Genomic DNA, 17,894 nt, shown 5'->3' on the forward strand with positions numbered 1-17,894 from the left:
GAATATGCATTTTTATTGATTTGAAAAAGTGTGGCTCAAATGAGCAATACAAAGGAAGCAATTCCTGAAAAGAGGTAATCGCGCACAAAAAGGAAAAATCTATCCTAATGGCAATGTGAAACCCGTGATCTCATCGAGTTCCAACTCGGTTACACCCCATATGTCCTCAGACTCTCCGTGCTTTCTGCCTTCTGAACAAGACGCTTCTGATCGATCCCTACCGGGTATTATCCATGATGCCTTAACCAAAGCGCAAACGATCATGCGGGACGCAGTTGTTCGTTTCAATCCCTCTTTTGCCTGGACCGCCCTTTCGGGTTTTCAGTCCACCGGGATACCCCTTTTTGCCCAAGCCGCCTTTTTAGGTTCTCGACTTGCCGGGTGTACATTTTTTCATTTTATCCCTAATTTTTGCCCGAACCTTTCTTTCTGTTTTTTTTTGGTTCGTCGGGATGCCCATTTTTGCCTGGACTATTTTATTCTTTTCGTCCAGCGGGTCTATTTACACGAAGTATTTTTTAACTGCGTCCGCATTCACAGGGGATGGAAAATCCTCGCCATCCATGGTCGTTAACAACAAGGCTCCGCCAGAGAAAACCTTCTTGACCACGAATGGACCTTCATAATTGGGTGTCCATTTGCCCCTTCGATCGTTTTGAGGAGGAAGGATCCTTTTCAGCACCATATCACCTACGTGATATACCCGAGGTCGTACCTTTCTGTCAAAAGCACGCTTCATCCTCTGCTGGTACAACTGCCCATGACAGATAGCCGCCAACCTCTTTTCTTCAATTAGGCTCAGCTCCTCATACCGGGTCCTTACCCATTCAGCCTCTTGCAACTTCACGTCCATCAGGACTCTCAAAGAGGGAATTTGAACCTCAACCGGTAGCACCACTTCTATCCCATACATGAGTGAGAAAGGAGTTGCCCCAGTAGATGTGCGCACCGACGTTCGATATCCAGGATACAGACTTCGTACTCAACCACCATTGTTGGTGTATTCAAATGCTGGTCAGGAAACAAAGCTTATTCACCTTAACCTCCCCATCAGACATCAGAATCCGTTCGGATTCAGGGTCAGGCCCCTCCTCCGGGATCGGTTACTCTCAATCTTTCGATTAGAGCACCTCGAGATGTCCTCATCAGGGAACTCAAACTTCATCGGTTGATAATCCTCAAGGGGTTGCAGAGCGATGTAATCAGACAATACACCCCTTGATTGCTTCCTGAGAGCGTCACAAATCAGCCAACATTCTTTTGCACTTTCACAACCCGTCCAGTCAGTACTAGATCCTCAAACCCCTACTTGATCGGATCCATCTTGGAAATCCACAAAGTGGTATGAACCAGCATATACTGTCTCAACCGGCGAGCAGCCTATGCCAAAGTACATCATGTTTTCTCGAACAGTGAATGTATTGTTTCACAGTCGGTAAACTTTTTGCTAAGGTAAATTGCATGCTCTTTTCGACAAGACTAGTCGTGCTGCCCCAGTACACACCCCATAGACCCCTCGAGGGCTGTCAAGTACCAGATTAACAGTCTCTCTCCATAAGGAGGCATCCGAATCGGAGGTTCTTGCAACTTTTTCTTTCATTCTTTCAATGCCCCTTGACAATCATTATTCCACCTAACCGTTTGATTTTTTTTTCCACAGCTTGAATGGGTTCACACATGGCTGTTAGGTGAGATGTGAACCATGACATGTAGTTCAATCTACCCAATAGACCACGAACCTCTCTTTCCATTCTCGGTTCATGCATTTCTTATTTATTTTTTTTTATTATTTTTTTTATTTTTTTATTTTTTTATTATTTTTTTTTTGCAGGATCGACCTCGATTCCTCTCTTACAATGAACCCCAACATCTTACCGGACCGCACTCTGGTAGTGCACTTATTCGAACTCAACCTCAGTTTGAACTGTCTCAACCAGTTAACCAACTTGGCCCGGTCTGCCGGATGCCCCTCCTCTGTCTGGGACTTTGCTAACATGTCATCACCATAGCATTTGATTCCATGATGAATCATATCGTGAAACAAAGTCACTCTGATACGTGGCACCAGAGTTCTGCTTCTCTAGAGGACAGTCTCCTCTCCATGGTAGCTTGTGCACAACGACACCAGTATCCGACTCTGGCATATCCTGACACGACCAGGCGAAGGTATCCACATGTCCCTTCAACAGGACTACCATTCTGCTCTCGACTCGCCTCTGAAGCGGCCCCAATTTTTTTCCTTCCTGACCTCGGCGGTGCTTGGAATATCAACCTCAACCCGCTCCTCGTGCGGCTGAATCACTTTCTCCTCTTGTTTTGACAACCTGGCTAATTCCAGCAGATCACAATCTTCTTCGCCTTCTTCTTCGGCATGATAGATCGGTTTGTCGAAGTCATATGAGGTGTAACCAAATTGTTATCAACGAGATCCGGAGAATTATTTTTGAATTCGGAACGAGACAAATAAAAAAAAAAGAGAAAAATGAAAATAAACATTGCCATTTTTATTTGTTTTTAAACTGCCAAAATAACTGAAAAACAGGGAACACCGCTTTTTGACTGAAAAACATCCATTTATTAATGATGCAGAAATGTTGCAAATTATGAACATGAGGTGGCCCTTACAATGAACCATTACGTGTCGGGCAACACGTATGGCTTTCATGCAAATAAAACTGAAAACAAAAATTGTTACTCTTCAAGTAGAGTGACCGTGATGATCTTTTTAGGCCTTCCAGTTCTGGACTTCCATCCCTGGTACGCACGGCTTTATCCAACCATCAAACTTGCAGTCACTGTCAGTCTCTTCACCCATCGCACAAGCGTGATCCAAATCTTCAGCAATTGCACTCACCATTGCCTGACCATGTGCCGGCATGGGATTAGCATTAACATTCGGTGATGGCGCAAAATTGATAGCCTTGGAGTCTACCAGATCCTGGACAACATTCTTGAATGCTCTACAGCCCTCAATGTTATGCCCCGGTGTTCCAGAATGAAATTCGCACTGGGCGTTCTCATCATAGTTAGGAGGCCTCTGATCTGATCTCATCTCATCGGAACCATCTCCCTCGGCTGAACCAACCCAAGACCCATCAGCTTTTTGAACATAACAGCGTATGTCACAGGCGGCTTGTCAAAATGGCGATCAACCCCTTTTCCCCTCACTTGATACCCGGCTCTCGGTTGAGGTGGCTGACGTTGCTGTCGTACTGACTGATTACCAGCAGGGGTGGTTACCGCAGCAGTGTGCTGGTAGTAACAATCCCTACCGTGTCCTCTCTGGGCATACACAGTACTCGATTCACCCTCATTCTTGCGCTGACCGTTCCCGAATGGCTTCTTCGATCCTGATGACAGAGCACTTCCTTGTATTTTCCCCATTTTCAACCAACTTTCAATTCTCTCCCCTGCCACCACAATGTCAGCAAAGTTGGTAACCGGGCATCCAACCATTCTTTCAGCAAAAACCCCTTGCAGGGTACCCATGAAGAGATCAGACATCTCTCTGTCCACCAGTGGAGGTTGCACTCTGGCAGCCAACTCCCTCCATCTCTGAGCATATTCTTTAAACCCCTCATTTGACTTCTGAGACATACCTTGCAGCTGGGTACGAGTCGGAGCCATATCAGCGTTGAACTGATACTGTTTAAAGAAAGCATCGCCAAGATCCTGCCAGCTTTTAATATCAGACAACTTAAGCTTGGTGTACCATTCCAAGGATCCTCCAGACAGACTGTCTTGGAAGAAGTACATCCAGAGCTTCTGATCTATTGTGTATGCAGAGATTTTTCGGACAAAGGCTTGAAGGTGAGTTTCTGGGCAAGAACTCCCATTATATTTGTCAAATGCGGGCGCCTTGAACTTTTGTGGGATCACAATCCCCTCGACCAGCCCCATGCTGGACATGTTGACAAATCCCGGAGTAGCATGGCTTTCCAGAGCCCTGATTTTCTCAGCCAGCAGGTGAATCTCCTTGTTCTGTGGCGGAGCACTGTACTGACCAAATGGCTCATTATGCATTGAAAACTGATCAGCCTCCCTATCCTCTTCTCTGTCGTCCTCAACCCCGAAGAAAGGCGGGAACAGACTATCCTTCAGATTATGCCCCAGACCGGGCCCACCACCAGTAGCAGCACCAAATCCACCAGCCTTGTTGTTCACCATACCTACGGTTGCTCTTTTTTCACCGTCTCTGGATCCACCCAGCCCCTGGTTGGAGACACCATCCAGGTTAACAACACTGTTAGCAGCTGAAGCCCGCTCGAGCTTCTCAACCTTGTCGGCCAAATCTTTCTGACCAACTGCAAACCCTTGCATGATGTTGATCAGTTCGCTCATCTTATCCTTCAGCTCGAGGATATCCGTGTTTGGGAGATCCATTAGTCTGGGAGTATTGCGTCTGGTGAAGTATCTATGAGGACGGGTTGAGTGCAAAGGTATAGTTCTGCGAGCACGAGCAATGATTCATGCAAAACAGCAAACAGGTTAATATGCATGAATGCAATGTCTATCCATACGAGGAAGATTCTGTCCTTTGATTCTGGTTTCATCGAGACAGATAATAATCCGGCATCCACATTCTGAAATTCATGATGTCTCTCAACCAGAATCTCAATCAATAATTCTCCCCATATGGCTAGACATAGGTTCGATGCAGATGAATGCAAAATATGGAATGATGCAGATGTATGAATGCGATGCACTGTGCCATCCTCCCAGTCATCTGATCATCTGTTGTACTGAGTTACGACCTCTGAATTGATCACAACCATCTGAGGGAATATGTAACCACAAACCCAACTCAAGGGTTCCGAAATAAACGGAACCGACAGATACATCATCATCATCATCATCATCACCAAACAATCTCTGATCAGACAAACATAACCCTCTGAATCGGCCCGGGGAATCCTGAAATAAACGGATCCCCACTGATAAATAACTCGAACAGCACTTCGGCGTCTCGGCAATAAATGACCATAAATCCGACTCATAAATAGGACCCTGATCAACGGAACCAAAAGTCACCATCTGAACATGCATCTGTAAGAATCACCCTCCCCTCACAGGTAAATTCTAAACAGGTCATCCTAAGGCGGATAATAGTCTCGACAATCGGACAGAGATACTCAATGGGTTTGCCCTTTCGGGTGTGCCATTGTAGCTCTCTTAGGATCGTCTAAACCAAAGATTCGGGAAATGATCGGTCACCAGAGTCAACGGCTCAAATGAAGTAACTCAACCAATGTGGAGTACCCCACAGAGGAAAGCACTATCAAATGAACCTCGTCCGGCTTGTGGTACATCACGTTGCCAGGCACATGTTGACCTAACATGAAGGAGGCAACATGAGACCACACTAATCCTAGGTGTATACTCGGGCCTGGGTTTTAGCCCCACTCAGAACACCCACCCCAAAACAGAGGAACCACCTGCACAGAGGACGGCAACATGACAGTATGATGCATGCAAACATTTATGCAAATATATACACAATCAGAATAATAAATGCAATAAATAAAGCGACACAAACAACCTAAACTATCCTAGAACGCTAGGAGAGACTCGCTTAGGGAAGATGGACCAGCAATAGGTCAACTTCTATAATTCCCCAGCAGAGTCGCCAGCTGTCGCATCCGCGAAAAACAACCGGCGGGCTAAAACAAAAACAACACAGAGCCGCCACCGTGCGTTATTTATCCCAAAGAGGGAAAGGAAACGCTCGAAGTAAACCTGGGAAAAGCATGGTCTCGCGACCAAAGAGAATGGGATCGGGAGTCGGTTACGCAAGGGGAAGGTATTAGCACCCCTCACGTCCGTCGTACTCGACGGGATCCACGTTCTAAAAGAAAGAAAAGGTTGCTAAAACAAACATCACACACACAAGAAACACAGGTGGGAAAAGGGGAAAGGGCTCGCTAGGATATCGCATCCTATGCCTACGTATCTCGTCTGGAACGAGAATCAGAGCTGCCGTAGTTCGGCTCACGCACGCCAAACTAGACACACACAAACACAGGCAAACATGGAACCCGAACGCCAATCGCTGGACTTACATCGGCTTCCGAACCAAACAAACACACTCAGGATACGGACAGCCAATCGCTGGTCTTACATCCATATCCTGGCACACAAGAGGGCTAACAAGCAAACACACACAAAAAGGAAAAAAAGTGCCCGGAGAGACCTCGCACGGTCTCCTGCCTACGTACCTCATCTGGTATGAGGATCAGGGCGACGTAGTTCCCCTGAAAGGGAAAGAAATTCTAGCCAGAAACCAAGGGAAGACACACTACCAGGGAGCTGTACTCGAGCCTAGTGTTATCATGCATCATTGCCCTATGTTGTGGTTTCTACCTACTTGCACAACAGCAAGCTAATCCTATCCAGGAAGAAAGCAAGCATGCAAGCATCAATCAAAATAAAACAAACATTTCACATAGCACACACTATATCCAGTCAAGTGAGGCTCAAACAAGGGTGGACTGCCGAGGCAAGTCATCTGTACAAGGGTAGAGTTAGCTCTTAACCTTGCCATTGAGAGGCTAAGGTGAAGCTGATGAAAGGTGAGTGAAGATGAGACTTCACAACTCTTATCCCTGGCCAGGGAGAGCTTCAGACAAAGGAGCGTGGGTCCAGAATGGAGGGACCCTTCTACGCTCAAGGACTCTGACACAACTGTACAAAGTACAAGATCTTGGGTTTGTGTCCCAATGCATCAACACAGTGGTGTGAGCAGAGGGACGACTCAACAGAATAGCGGGGGATAGATTGCATATCCCTTGGGTTCCGCCCATTGCCTCATAGAGGTCTTTACCTACTTGGCACAAAAGTAAACAATCACAAACATCGCCTTTTAAGGAGGACTTCAGACAGTTGCCTGGCCAAGTAACAGGCCAGGTCTTCCAGACTACATGGAGACAAGAGAGTCTACCTCAACTGGTTTATAAAACCAAGCAGCAGCAAGCGAGTTCTTAAAGAACTGTAAGCGACTAAATGTACCTGAAATCAATCAAGTATCATCAGTACTCAGACAAATCAACAGTAAACAGCAAAAGTCAAACAATTAATTTGTACAGTCAACACAAGTTAATGCACATAAGTGCAAGCCATGAGCTCAAACTCAAGCATCAAACCCTACAACACAAAGTCAATGTTAGTTTACAACATCAAACAAACTCAAATTACAACTTGCATTGTTCTCCTTAAGCCTTTTGCATTTCAACCTGAAAATCCAAACCAAACATGAGAAACTAGACCACTAGGCCAAGCCTTGGGTCCAAAGGGGATGAAAAAATCCAAAACAGCAAGTGAAAATTATCCAAAATCACATTCAAACAAATCAAAAGCAAATGCAATTGGTCCCATGCTCATATCAATCACCATTATCATTTCATGCACAATTTATCACAAACTAGGTCATTTGCAACACCAAAAGTCCAAACAGAACTACCTCAACCAAAAGCATACCAAAACAATTCAATTAATTCCACAAACATTCACACCTAAACAGGACACATTCAAGGCATAGCATGTCAATTTTCAGCTCAATTGGACAAAAGGAAGTAGGTCAATGAAAATCAAGAAGTTTAGACAATTTCGAACAAGCCAACACATGGTATCCAAACAAGCATCAACTTCAATAAATCATAAAACAGTGACAACAATTGAGAAATTAATGGGATCAAAACCATAATATCCTATAATGTGTCTACAATCCTCATGTCAAATTTCATCTTCATCCAATACACCATGAGAATTTCACAAATGAATTACCAACATGTGTCACACAATGTTACAAATGAGCACACAGGGAAGAAAATTATCAATCAATTAGAAAATGCAACCAATAAATCCAGCAAAATTCACATGTAATCTTGACATATCAATGATCATCCACACAAAATTTCAGCTCAAATCAACATCCCTAAGCATTTTAAATAAAATCATGAAGTTGACCTAGCTTGGTGTGACACAAATTGTCACACCTCTAATCAAAAAATCATATCTCAACAACCAAGTATCCAAAAATCACAAACCACACATGAAAATCACCAGCAATGAGTCCAGAACAAGCACAAAAATTTTCATCCATTTCTTTGCAAGCATCACTATTTCATGAAGGATATGGCATGGTATACACAAATGTGACAACATCAAGCAAACCCTAGGCCAATTAATTTTCTACACATGCAAAAATTCCACAAAAATCATGATAAAATTCTACACATTACAAGAAGAACAATGCAAAAAATCTCACCAATTTTGGACAAGAAATGAAGTCTCTATGATTTTTCTAAGTCATGGCATCAAAATGAAATAACCAAAAGAAAAAGAAATGAAATAATAATAAATAAATTCAGATAATGGCACGATGGTAATATTAAAGGTACTGAGCAAAACGACGTAGTTTCGCTTAGAAGCAATGGCGCTTCCTGATTGGTCAGCGGTGGCGCCAAACAACATTCAAACTTTGGCCATGGCTAATGAGGATCTACACGCGATTCTGTTCATGTTCTTCCTCATGAACCAACCAGAAAATTCCAGAAAATCAAGAACAACGAATCTTCACCAAAATCAACAAATTCATAATCAAAAGAACCGTCTCTCAACCTAGATCACGAACATGCTAATGATTTCTCCTAACTCTCACTGTAGCGACGGGATCGAGCAAAACAAGTTATGAACATCAAACTTCAAAACACGATTTCTCATCCTATACTCAACCAATTCGAAAACTAAACACATCATGATGTTCTACATTCAAAGATCTTTCAAACGCATATCATGATTTAAGCAAAGGAGAGTTTCGAATTTTTGCACCTTGGAGATGGCAGCGCTCCATTTGGTCGTTTCCACGTGTAATTTGCCAAAACAGATGAAGCTAAGTGATGAGGAAGATGATTGGAAAGATTAGGTTAGCTCAAGGTTGCTCCAGATGTGAGAATTCTCAAAACTCCATTGATGTGCACCACATGAACAGTCACGATTCTTGATGTTTTTGGCAATGGCTTCGCAAAACAGATGTAGATCTTGGCTTGTGGAAGATGAATAAAAAAGAATCAAGCCAATTGATGGAGAATTCGTGGAGAAATCTTGAAAAAAAACTTGATGAAATTTGAGAGAAAATGGAGAAAATGGAGGGAAAGTTGGTTACAAATCTTGAGAACTGTGATTATGATTAACAAATTCTGTTATACTTAACCATTTATACCAATGCTAATCCACTCCTTAATCTCAATTAGCAAAATTTGGAAGATTAGTGTTAATGCAATTTCAATGAAAGTCCAAAAATGCCCTTGCCAAATTGTGCACTATGACAGCTCATGACAGTTCACACAACTTCTAAATGATATTTGGAGTGTGTTGGAATGGTTCTCATGTCCATAGGCCTTGTATTGCTCAAATTCACCTGTTCACACCAAAAATGCACTTAAGTCCACTTGAAAAATGACTTTTTGCCTTGACTATTTTTGATGAATTTGGACCATACACCATAAAAGTACATGTGAAATGGAGTTTGCTCATAAAAAGATCACTCATTTTGGACATTCCATGTGAAAGTTATGCCACTTTGATTATAGGCCTTTTTTGAAAATGAATGGACCATAACTTGTCAACCATACATGGGAATTTCAAGTTCTTGGACTTTTTGGAAAGGTGAGATCAAGATCTACAACTTTCATGTTGAACAAAATTTCATTTGAAGCTTTTTTGGACATGTAATTTTGTGGTGAAAAACTTTCCATTTTTGGAAACTTCCATTACAAGTCACTTTCTATTTTTGGCAACTTTTCTCCTGATTTTATTTTCTTCATTCTTGAGCTTTGACATGTCAAATGAAACTTGTTTTAACATGAATGAAGTGTATCCAACTCTCTCCCACCTCCAAATCCATAAAATCAAGCACAGTTGACCACAGTTGACTTTTTCAACTGATAGATGAATTTGGCAATACACTGATCAAGTTGAGCCCCAATTCTCTGATGAAATGGCTCAATGGTGAAACCCTAGCCTCAATAAGCTCAATATAGTCATGAAATGACCCCCTATCCATTGTAGACCTCATCTCCTTGCCATGCCATGACTGGCCCAATGCAGATGATTAGGGTTAACCAGTGGTCAAAACCCTAATCTCAAGGTATCTGATCAGTCTCTCGAATCTTCTGGATGATAACAAGACCAGGATGATGATGATGTACCATTTCACCCAAGATCAAGCTCAATCTCCTTGAGAAACCATGAAACCCTAATTTGTACCACACATCCTCAGATGATTAGTGATCCAGTCAATTCAATGAACCCTCAGCTTGAATCTTAACCTTTCTTATCTTCTGATCAAAACCTATGAGGATGACTTGCACAATGTTTCCACATGATATGCAAATATGTAATGCCTGATGACCTAAGAAATGCAATGCAATATGTTAAGCTAGTCCCAAGAGAGGAGGGCAAATTTTGAGGTGTTACAAAGACTTCTGAGTGTTTTGGTTCAGTTCTATGATCCTCCCTACCGGTGCTTCACTTTTCCCGATTATCATCTTGTACCTATGTTAGAGGAGTATGCCCATCTCTTGGTTATACCCGTATCTGACAAGGTACCTTTTAGTGGATTGGAGGAGATTCCCAGATCTTATATCATAGCTGAAGCTCTTCATCTGAAGAAATCTGAGATTGATGCTCATTTGGTGAAGAAAGGAGGTATTCTTGGGTTGACTTCTGAGTTCCTCATTGGTAAATCTATTGTCTTTGCTTAATCCGGTAGTATGGATGCTTTTGAAGCTATCTTTGTATTGCTCATTTATGGTCTAGCCTTGTTCCCTAACATTAATGGTTTTGTTGATGTTAATGCCATTAGAATCTTCTTGATTGGGAATCTTGTTCCTACTCTATTGGGTGATATGTATTTCTCTTTACATTTGAGGAATTCTAAAGGTGGTGGGACTATTCTGTGATGTGTTCCTCTTCTATATAAGTGGTTTATTTCGCACTTGCCTCAGATGCCTGCTTTCTTAGAGAACATACAATGTCTACAGTGGTCTCAGAGACTTATGTTTCTCACTAATGATGATATTGTTTAGTATGATTCTTCATTGAGTAGCTTGGATATCATTGATAGTTGTGGTGAATTCTCCAATGTGCCTCTCATTGGTACACAAGGAGGAATCAACTACAACCCTGCTTTGACTTGTCGTCAACTTGGGTTCCCCTTGAGAGATAAACCTAATAACACTCAGTTATAAGGTCTTTTCTATCAAGAGGGTAAAGATCCCCAACATTTGAAGCAGAGGATGGTACATGCTTGGCATAGGGTGCATAGGAAAGGAAGATCTGAGCTTGGACCATGCAACTGTGTAGCTTTGGAAGCTTACACTATTTGGGTGAACAAGAGAGCTTTTGAGCTGAAGACGCCGTACGCTTGTGAAAGACCTATGCCTTTGGTTGTGGCTGAGCCATCAACTCTCCATAACCAAGATGTAGAGGAGTTGGAAGACGCACTCACTAAGATGAAGCAAGAGAAAGATATGTGGGAAGAGCGACTCCATTCTTTGAGTCGAAGGCATGAAAAGTTTCAGCTTGAGTCAAAACACAAAGATGCTCTTATTGAGATTCTTGAAGACCGAGCAATAAAGAGACAGAGAGATCCAAAGGGTTTATCTTCCTATAGTATGCCTCAGCCTTCCGATGCTTGGAAGAAGATTGTTGATCAGCTTTTCCCTGAGAAGGCTCAGATGAAGACATCTTTTGAGTCCAAGATCCGACGCATCCGAAAGAAGTACGCGCCCGTAGCCAGATCATCTGATATCGTTGCTAAGGGATCCTTAAGATGATTAGTTTCCTTTTCTCTTGTATTTGTATTTTGGTTTCTGAAATTGTACTCAGTATAATCCTTCCAATTTTTTATGAATAAAAAGAGATTTTTATGGTCAATCAAATGGTTACTATTGTTATTATTTAAATATGTATATTTGCAAATAGTATTTCATACGTTTCTTGAAACTAAAAACAAAACAAAAACATTGCATTTCATGCATCATTTGCATAACATGTTTTCTTCAGCCAGATGTCCTATCGGTTATCCTTTTGTGCTTTAGCCAAGCTGACTCACTGGTACAATACTCGCACTAATCAACCAAGGATAATGGAGCTTATAGAGCAAGAAAAAATAGAGCTGAAGGATGAAATTGTCAGGTTAACGACGCTGATGGAATCTGTCATTGCTGCACATAACCAATCTTCACCAACTCCTACAATTCCTCCCCAGAGGACTTTCAATTCCGAGGTTGCTAGACGTATATGAGAAAATGGACGAGATGAATGATCAATTCCTCGAGTTGCGTAAAGAGTTGGAGACTTTAAGAGGAAAGGACTTGTTTGGGAAGAGTGATGCTAAGCTCTGCCTGATACCCAATGGGAAAATCTCGATGAAGTTCAAAGTCCCTGACTTTGAAAAATATAAAGGAAACACTTGTCCGCTAAGCCACCTTGTGATGTACGCCAGAAAGATGTCTACTCATACTGATAATGATCAGTTGCTGATTCACTATTTCCAAGACAGCTTAACTGGTGCCGCTTTGAGATGGTATATGGGCTTAGACAGTGCAAGCGTCCATACTTTCAATGACTTGGGAGAGGCCTTTGTCAAGAAGTACAAGTATAACATGGATATGTCTCCCGATAGAGACCAGTTGAGGTCTATGTCTCGGAAAGATAAAGAGGCATTCAAAGAGTATGCCCATAGATGAAGGGAGTTGGCTTCCCAGATTAGTCCACCTTTGGAAGAGAAGGAGATGACAAAGATCTTCTTAAATACGTTGAGTTTGTTTTATTACGAACATATGATCACAAGTGCCCCCAATGACTTTACCGAAATGGTAAATATGGGGATGGGGCTAGAAGAAGGAGTCTGTGAAGGACGTCTGTCTAAGGAAGAAGCTTCGTTTAGCAAGAAATATGGTGGGAGTTTCTCCAAAAGGAAGGAGGGAGAATCTAATTCTGTATTAGTGAGGAGGCAGAGGAGGCCTCATGTCAGAAAGAGTTCTCAAACTCGTTAAGATCAACATCAAGTTTCATCCGTGATTCTTGTATTTTCCAACAATTCCAATAATCAATCAGCAACAACAACGCCAATAATAACCGCAACAAAGAACCAACTATAACAACAACAATAATAACCAACAAAGCTTTGAGAGGAAGAAGGTCTCCTTTGACCCTATTCTTATGTCTTATGCATAATTGTACCCATCCCTGGTTCTCAAGAACCTCATTCAACCCAGAAATCCTCTACAAATTCTTGAGCCACTTCCATGGTGGTTCAAACCTGAACTTCACTGTGCTTTTCACCAGGGAGCCCCTGGCCACGACATAGAGAACTGCTATCCGTTGAAATATGAAGTGCAAAAGCTTGTGAAGAGTAGGATGGTGTCCTTTGAGGACAGATCGCCTAATGTGAAGCTAATCCATTGCCTGTTCATGGTAATGCTACTGTCAACATGGTGGACGGCTGTCCAGGGAATTTTTGAGTATTCGATGTGTGACGTATTCGTAGGTTGTTGGTGGAAATGCATAGAACTTTGTGTTCAATCAGTGACTGTTAACATGACCATGATGGTTATGCAATCTACAGTGTGAACCCCCGTGGATGTGTTATAGTCAAGAGGGATATTCAGAGGTTGATGGATGAAGGACTTATTCAAAATTTCCAGTCAAGAGATATAGATGATGTGAATGTAATCGTGCTTGTGTTCAAGACCCCTCAGTAGGTAGTTATCCAGTTTAATAGCAGCAACAACAAGAATGTTAACAGATCGGTATCGCCGTTGGTTATACGGTTAGCGGGCCATGTTTCGTATGCATCCGATAAAGCCGTGCCTTATCAATACAACGCCACAATGATAGAAAATGGTCAAGATATTCCTCTACCAGTTGTAGACTCTGCGGTGAATATTGCTGATATTGCAAAGGTGACCCGTAGTGGTCGTGTGTTTGGTCCAGTTTTTCCGAAAGAGGTAGAAGATATTGTAGCAAGCAAGAAGGCAGAGATCCCAGTAGCGAATCCAGTTAGTACTTCAGTGTGTGAGTTTGGTGAATCCAGCAAACTAAAGTTTAATGATGATGATGAAGTTTTGAAATTGATCAAAAGGAGCGAGTTCAAGGTTGTGGAGCAGCTGCTCCAAACTCCGTCAAAAATCTTTGCGTTGTCACTATTAATGAACTCTGTGGCACATAGGGAGGCATTACATAAAGTGCTCGAGCAGGCTTATGTTGAGCATGATGTGACCGTGGATCAATTTGACCATATTGTTGCCAATATTACTTCTTGCAATAATCTGAGCTTTTATGATGAAGAGCTTCCTGAGGAAGGCCGAAATCACAATTTGGCGTTGCATATTTCAATGAATTGTAAGGAGGACGCTATGTCCAATGTGTTGGTTGATACTAGTTCGTCTTTGAATGTGCTTCCAAAACCAACTCTGTCAAGACATTCTTATCAAGGCGCCCAATGAGATACAATGGCATGATTGTCAAAGCGTTCGACGGTTCTCAAAAAACTGTCATTGGCGAAGTGGACCTTCTAGTGAAGATAGGTCAGAGTGATTTCCAGATAACCTTCCAGGTAATGGATATCCACCCGACCTACAGTTGTCAATTGGGAAGGCCATGGATTCATGAAGCTGGAACAATGATGTCTACTCTACACCAAAAGCTAAAATTTGTGAAGAACGACAAGCTTGTCGTTGTTGGTGGAGGGAAGACACTATTGGTAAGCTATTTGTCATCTTTTTCATATGTTGAAGTTGAGGAGGAGGTTGGAACTTCGTTCCAAGCCTTGTCTATTGCCGAGGAGAATAAAACTGGGGCACCCATGTCTTCTTTAAAAGATGCACAAAAGGCTATTGAGGCTGGAAGTGTTGATCAGTGGGGTCGTATGGTAGAGATTTCTGAGAACAAGAATAGGGATGGATTGGGATTTCAACCAGGTTCGTTCAACATCAGAACTGAAGGTATGCAACCAAGTTTCTGCAGTGGAGGGTTCATTCATGGGAATGATCAACACTCAACTGCCGTGATTGAAGATAGTGATAATGAAGATGAAGCTTACGCCAACTTTATGACACATGGCCAGACTTGTAACAATTGGGTTGCTGTTGATGTTCCTACTGTTATTCATCACTCTAAGTAATTTGTTCTTCATTTTAAGAAAAATCCTTCTCCTATACCTAAGGGATAAGTGAACCTTGTTGGGAATATCCATTATTATTATCATCAATAAAAGATAATTTTATTCATCCACATCTATGATGTTTTATTTTTACTTTTTGCCTTTCTGAAAATGGTAATCACAAAAAACATGAATAAATAATAATCTTCCATCTGCATAGTATTTGGTCACAATTCACCTCTCTAAAATCAAAATATCAAATTACTATGTAGGTTGGTTCCCAAACCCATTGAATACAATGATCCTACTCCCTCTCCAAACTTTGATTTCCCTGTGTTTGAAGTTGAGGAAGAGATTGATGATGAAGAAGTATATAATGAATTATCTTGTTTACTTGAGCACGAGGAAAAATCTATTCAGCTGTTTGAAGAGCAGATTGAACTAGTCAACTTGGGTTCCGAAGATGATGTGAAGGAAGTCAAGATTGGGTCTCAACTGTGTCCATAGGCTAAGAAAGGGTTGATTGATTTTCTTCGAGAATATTCAGATATGTTTGCTTGGTCCTAACAATATATGCCTGATTTGGATTCTAAGATTGTGGAGCATAGATTTCCATTGAAGCCAGAATGCCCGTCGGTCAAGCAGAAGTTGAGTCTCCGCAGTGGGTGACCAATATTGTGCCTGTTCCTAAGAAGGATGGAAAAGTACGCAGGTGTGTTGATTATAGAGATTTGAACAAGGCTAGTCCAAAAGATGATTTTCCTCTCCCACACATTGATATGTTGGTAGACAATACAACTAAATTCAAAGTCTTTTCTATTATGGATGGATTTTCTAGTTATAATCAAATCAAGATGGAACCTGAATACATGGAGAAGACCACATTCATTACACCCTGGGGACCATTCAGTTATAGAGTGATGCCTTTCGGTATAAAGAATGCTGGTGCAACATACCAGAGAGCTATGACCACTCTTTTTCATGATATGATGCATAAAGAGATTGAAGTTTATGTTGATGATATGATTTCCAAATCATGTGATGAAGAAGAACATGTTGAACATTTGTTAAAGCTATTCCAGCATTTGAGGAAGTACAAAATCCGCTTGAATCCCAATAAGTGTACTTTTGGTGTTCGTTCTAGTAAGTTGTTGGGCTTTATTGTCAATGAGAAGGGTATTGAAGTTGATCCTGCCAAGGTCAAAACAATACAAGAAATGTATGTGCCCAAAACTGAGAAGTAAGTTAGAGGTTTTCTCGGCCGCTTGAATTATATCTCAAGATTCATATCACATATGACTGCCACATGTTCGCCAATTTTAAAGCTTCTTCAAAAAGATCATTCTTGTGATTGGACCGAGGATTGTCAAAAAGCTTTTGATACTATCAAAGAATATCTGCTTCAGCCTCCGATTTTGTCTCCTCCTATTGAAGGAAGACGCCTGATCATGTATTTGATTGTGCTTGACGAGAGTATGGGATGTGTTCTTGGTCAACAAGATGAATCTAGAAAGAAAGAATACGCAATTTACTACCTCGGTAAGAAATTCACCGATTGTGAGACTTGGTATTCTATGCTGGAAAAGACTTATTGTGCATTGGCTTGGGCTACTAAGCGTTTGCGCCAATATATGTTGAATCATACTACTTGGTTGATATCCAAAATGGATTCAATCAAGTACATTTTTGAGAAGCCTGTTTTAACTGGGAGAATTTCCCGTTGGCAGATGTTGTTATCCGAGTATGATATTGAATACCGATCTCAAAAAGCGATTAAAGGTGGTGTCTTGGCTTATCATTTGGCTCACCAACCAATTGAAAATTACCAGTAAGTGCAATATGATTTTCCTGACGAAGAGATTTTATACTTGAAGATGAAAGATTGTGATGAATCATTGCTTGAAGAAGGGCCAAAGCCGGGTTCCTATTGGGGCATGGTATTTGATGGAGCTGTTAATTCATATGGTAATGACATTGGGGCAATGATTATTACTCCTCAAGGCACTCATTTTCCATTCACAGCTAGATTAATTTTCAAGTGTACAAATAACATGGCTGAGTATGAAGCTTGCATTATAGGGCTTGAAGAGACCATTGATCTCAGAATCAAATATCTCGACGTCTATGGAGATTTAGCTCTGGTTGTGAATCAGATCAAAGGTGAATGGGAGACAAATCAACCCGGTTTGATACCATATAGAGATTATGGGAAGAGGATTTCAACTTTCTTTGCAAAGCTTGAGTTTCATCATATCCCTTGAGATGAAAACCGGATGGAAGATGCTCTTGCAACGCTGGTTTCAATAATTATGGTAAAATTTTGGAATGAAGTTCCCAATTTGACTGTGATGCGTCTTGATAGGCCCACTCATGTCTTTGCGGTTAAAGAAGTCAAAAATGAAAAGCCTTGGTATTTTGATATCAAGTGTTTCCTCCAATGTCAGATTTACCCGCCTGGGGTATTTTAGAAAGATAAGAAAACTTTGAGAAGATTAGCTGGAAACTTCTACCTAAATGGTGATGTGCTTTACCAGAGAAATTTCGATATGGTTCTGCTCAGATGCGTGGATAGACACAAAGCAGACCTATTAATGACTGAAGTCCATGAAGGTTCCTTTGGTACTCATTCCAATGGACATGCTATGGCAAAGAAGATGTTGAGAGCAAGTTACTATTGGATGAAGATGGAATCTGACTATTGCAAGTTTGTGAAGAAATGCCATAAGTG

The sequence above is a fragment of the Lathyrus oleraceus genome, chromosome 1 (genome assembly GCF_024323335.1).
Source record: "Lathyrus oleraceus cultivar Zhongwan6 chromosome 1, CAAS_Psat_ZW6_1.0, whole genome shotgun sequence".
In the NCBI taxonomy this organism is placed as follows: domain Eukaryota; kingdom Viridiplantae; phylum Streptophyta; class Magnoliopsida; order Fabales; family Fabaceae; genus Lathyrus; species Lathyrus oleraceus.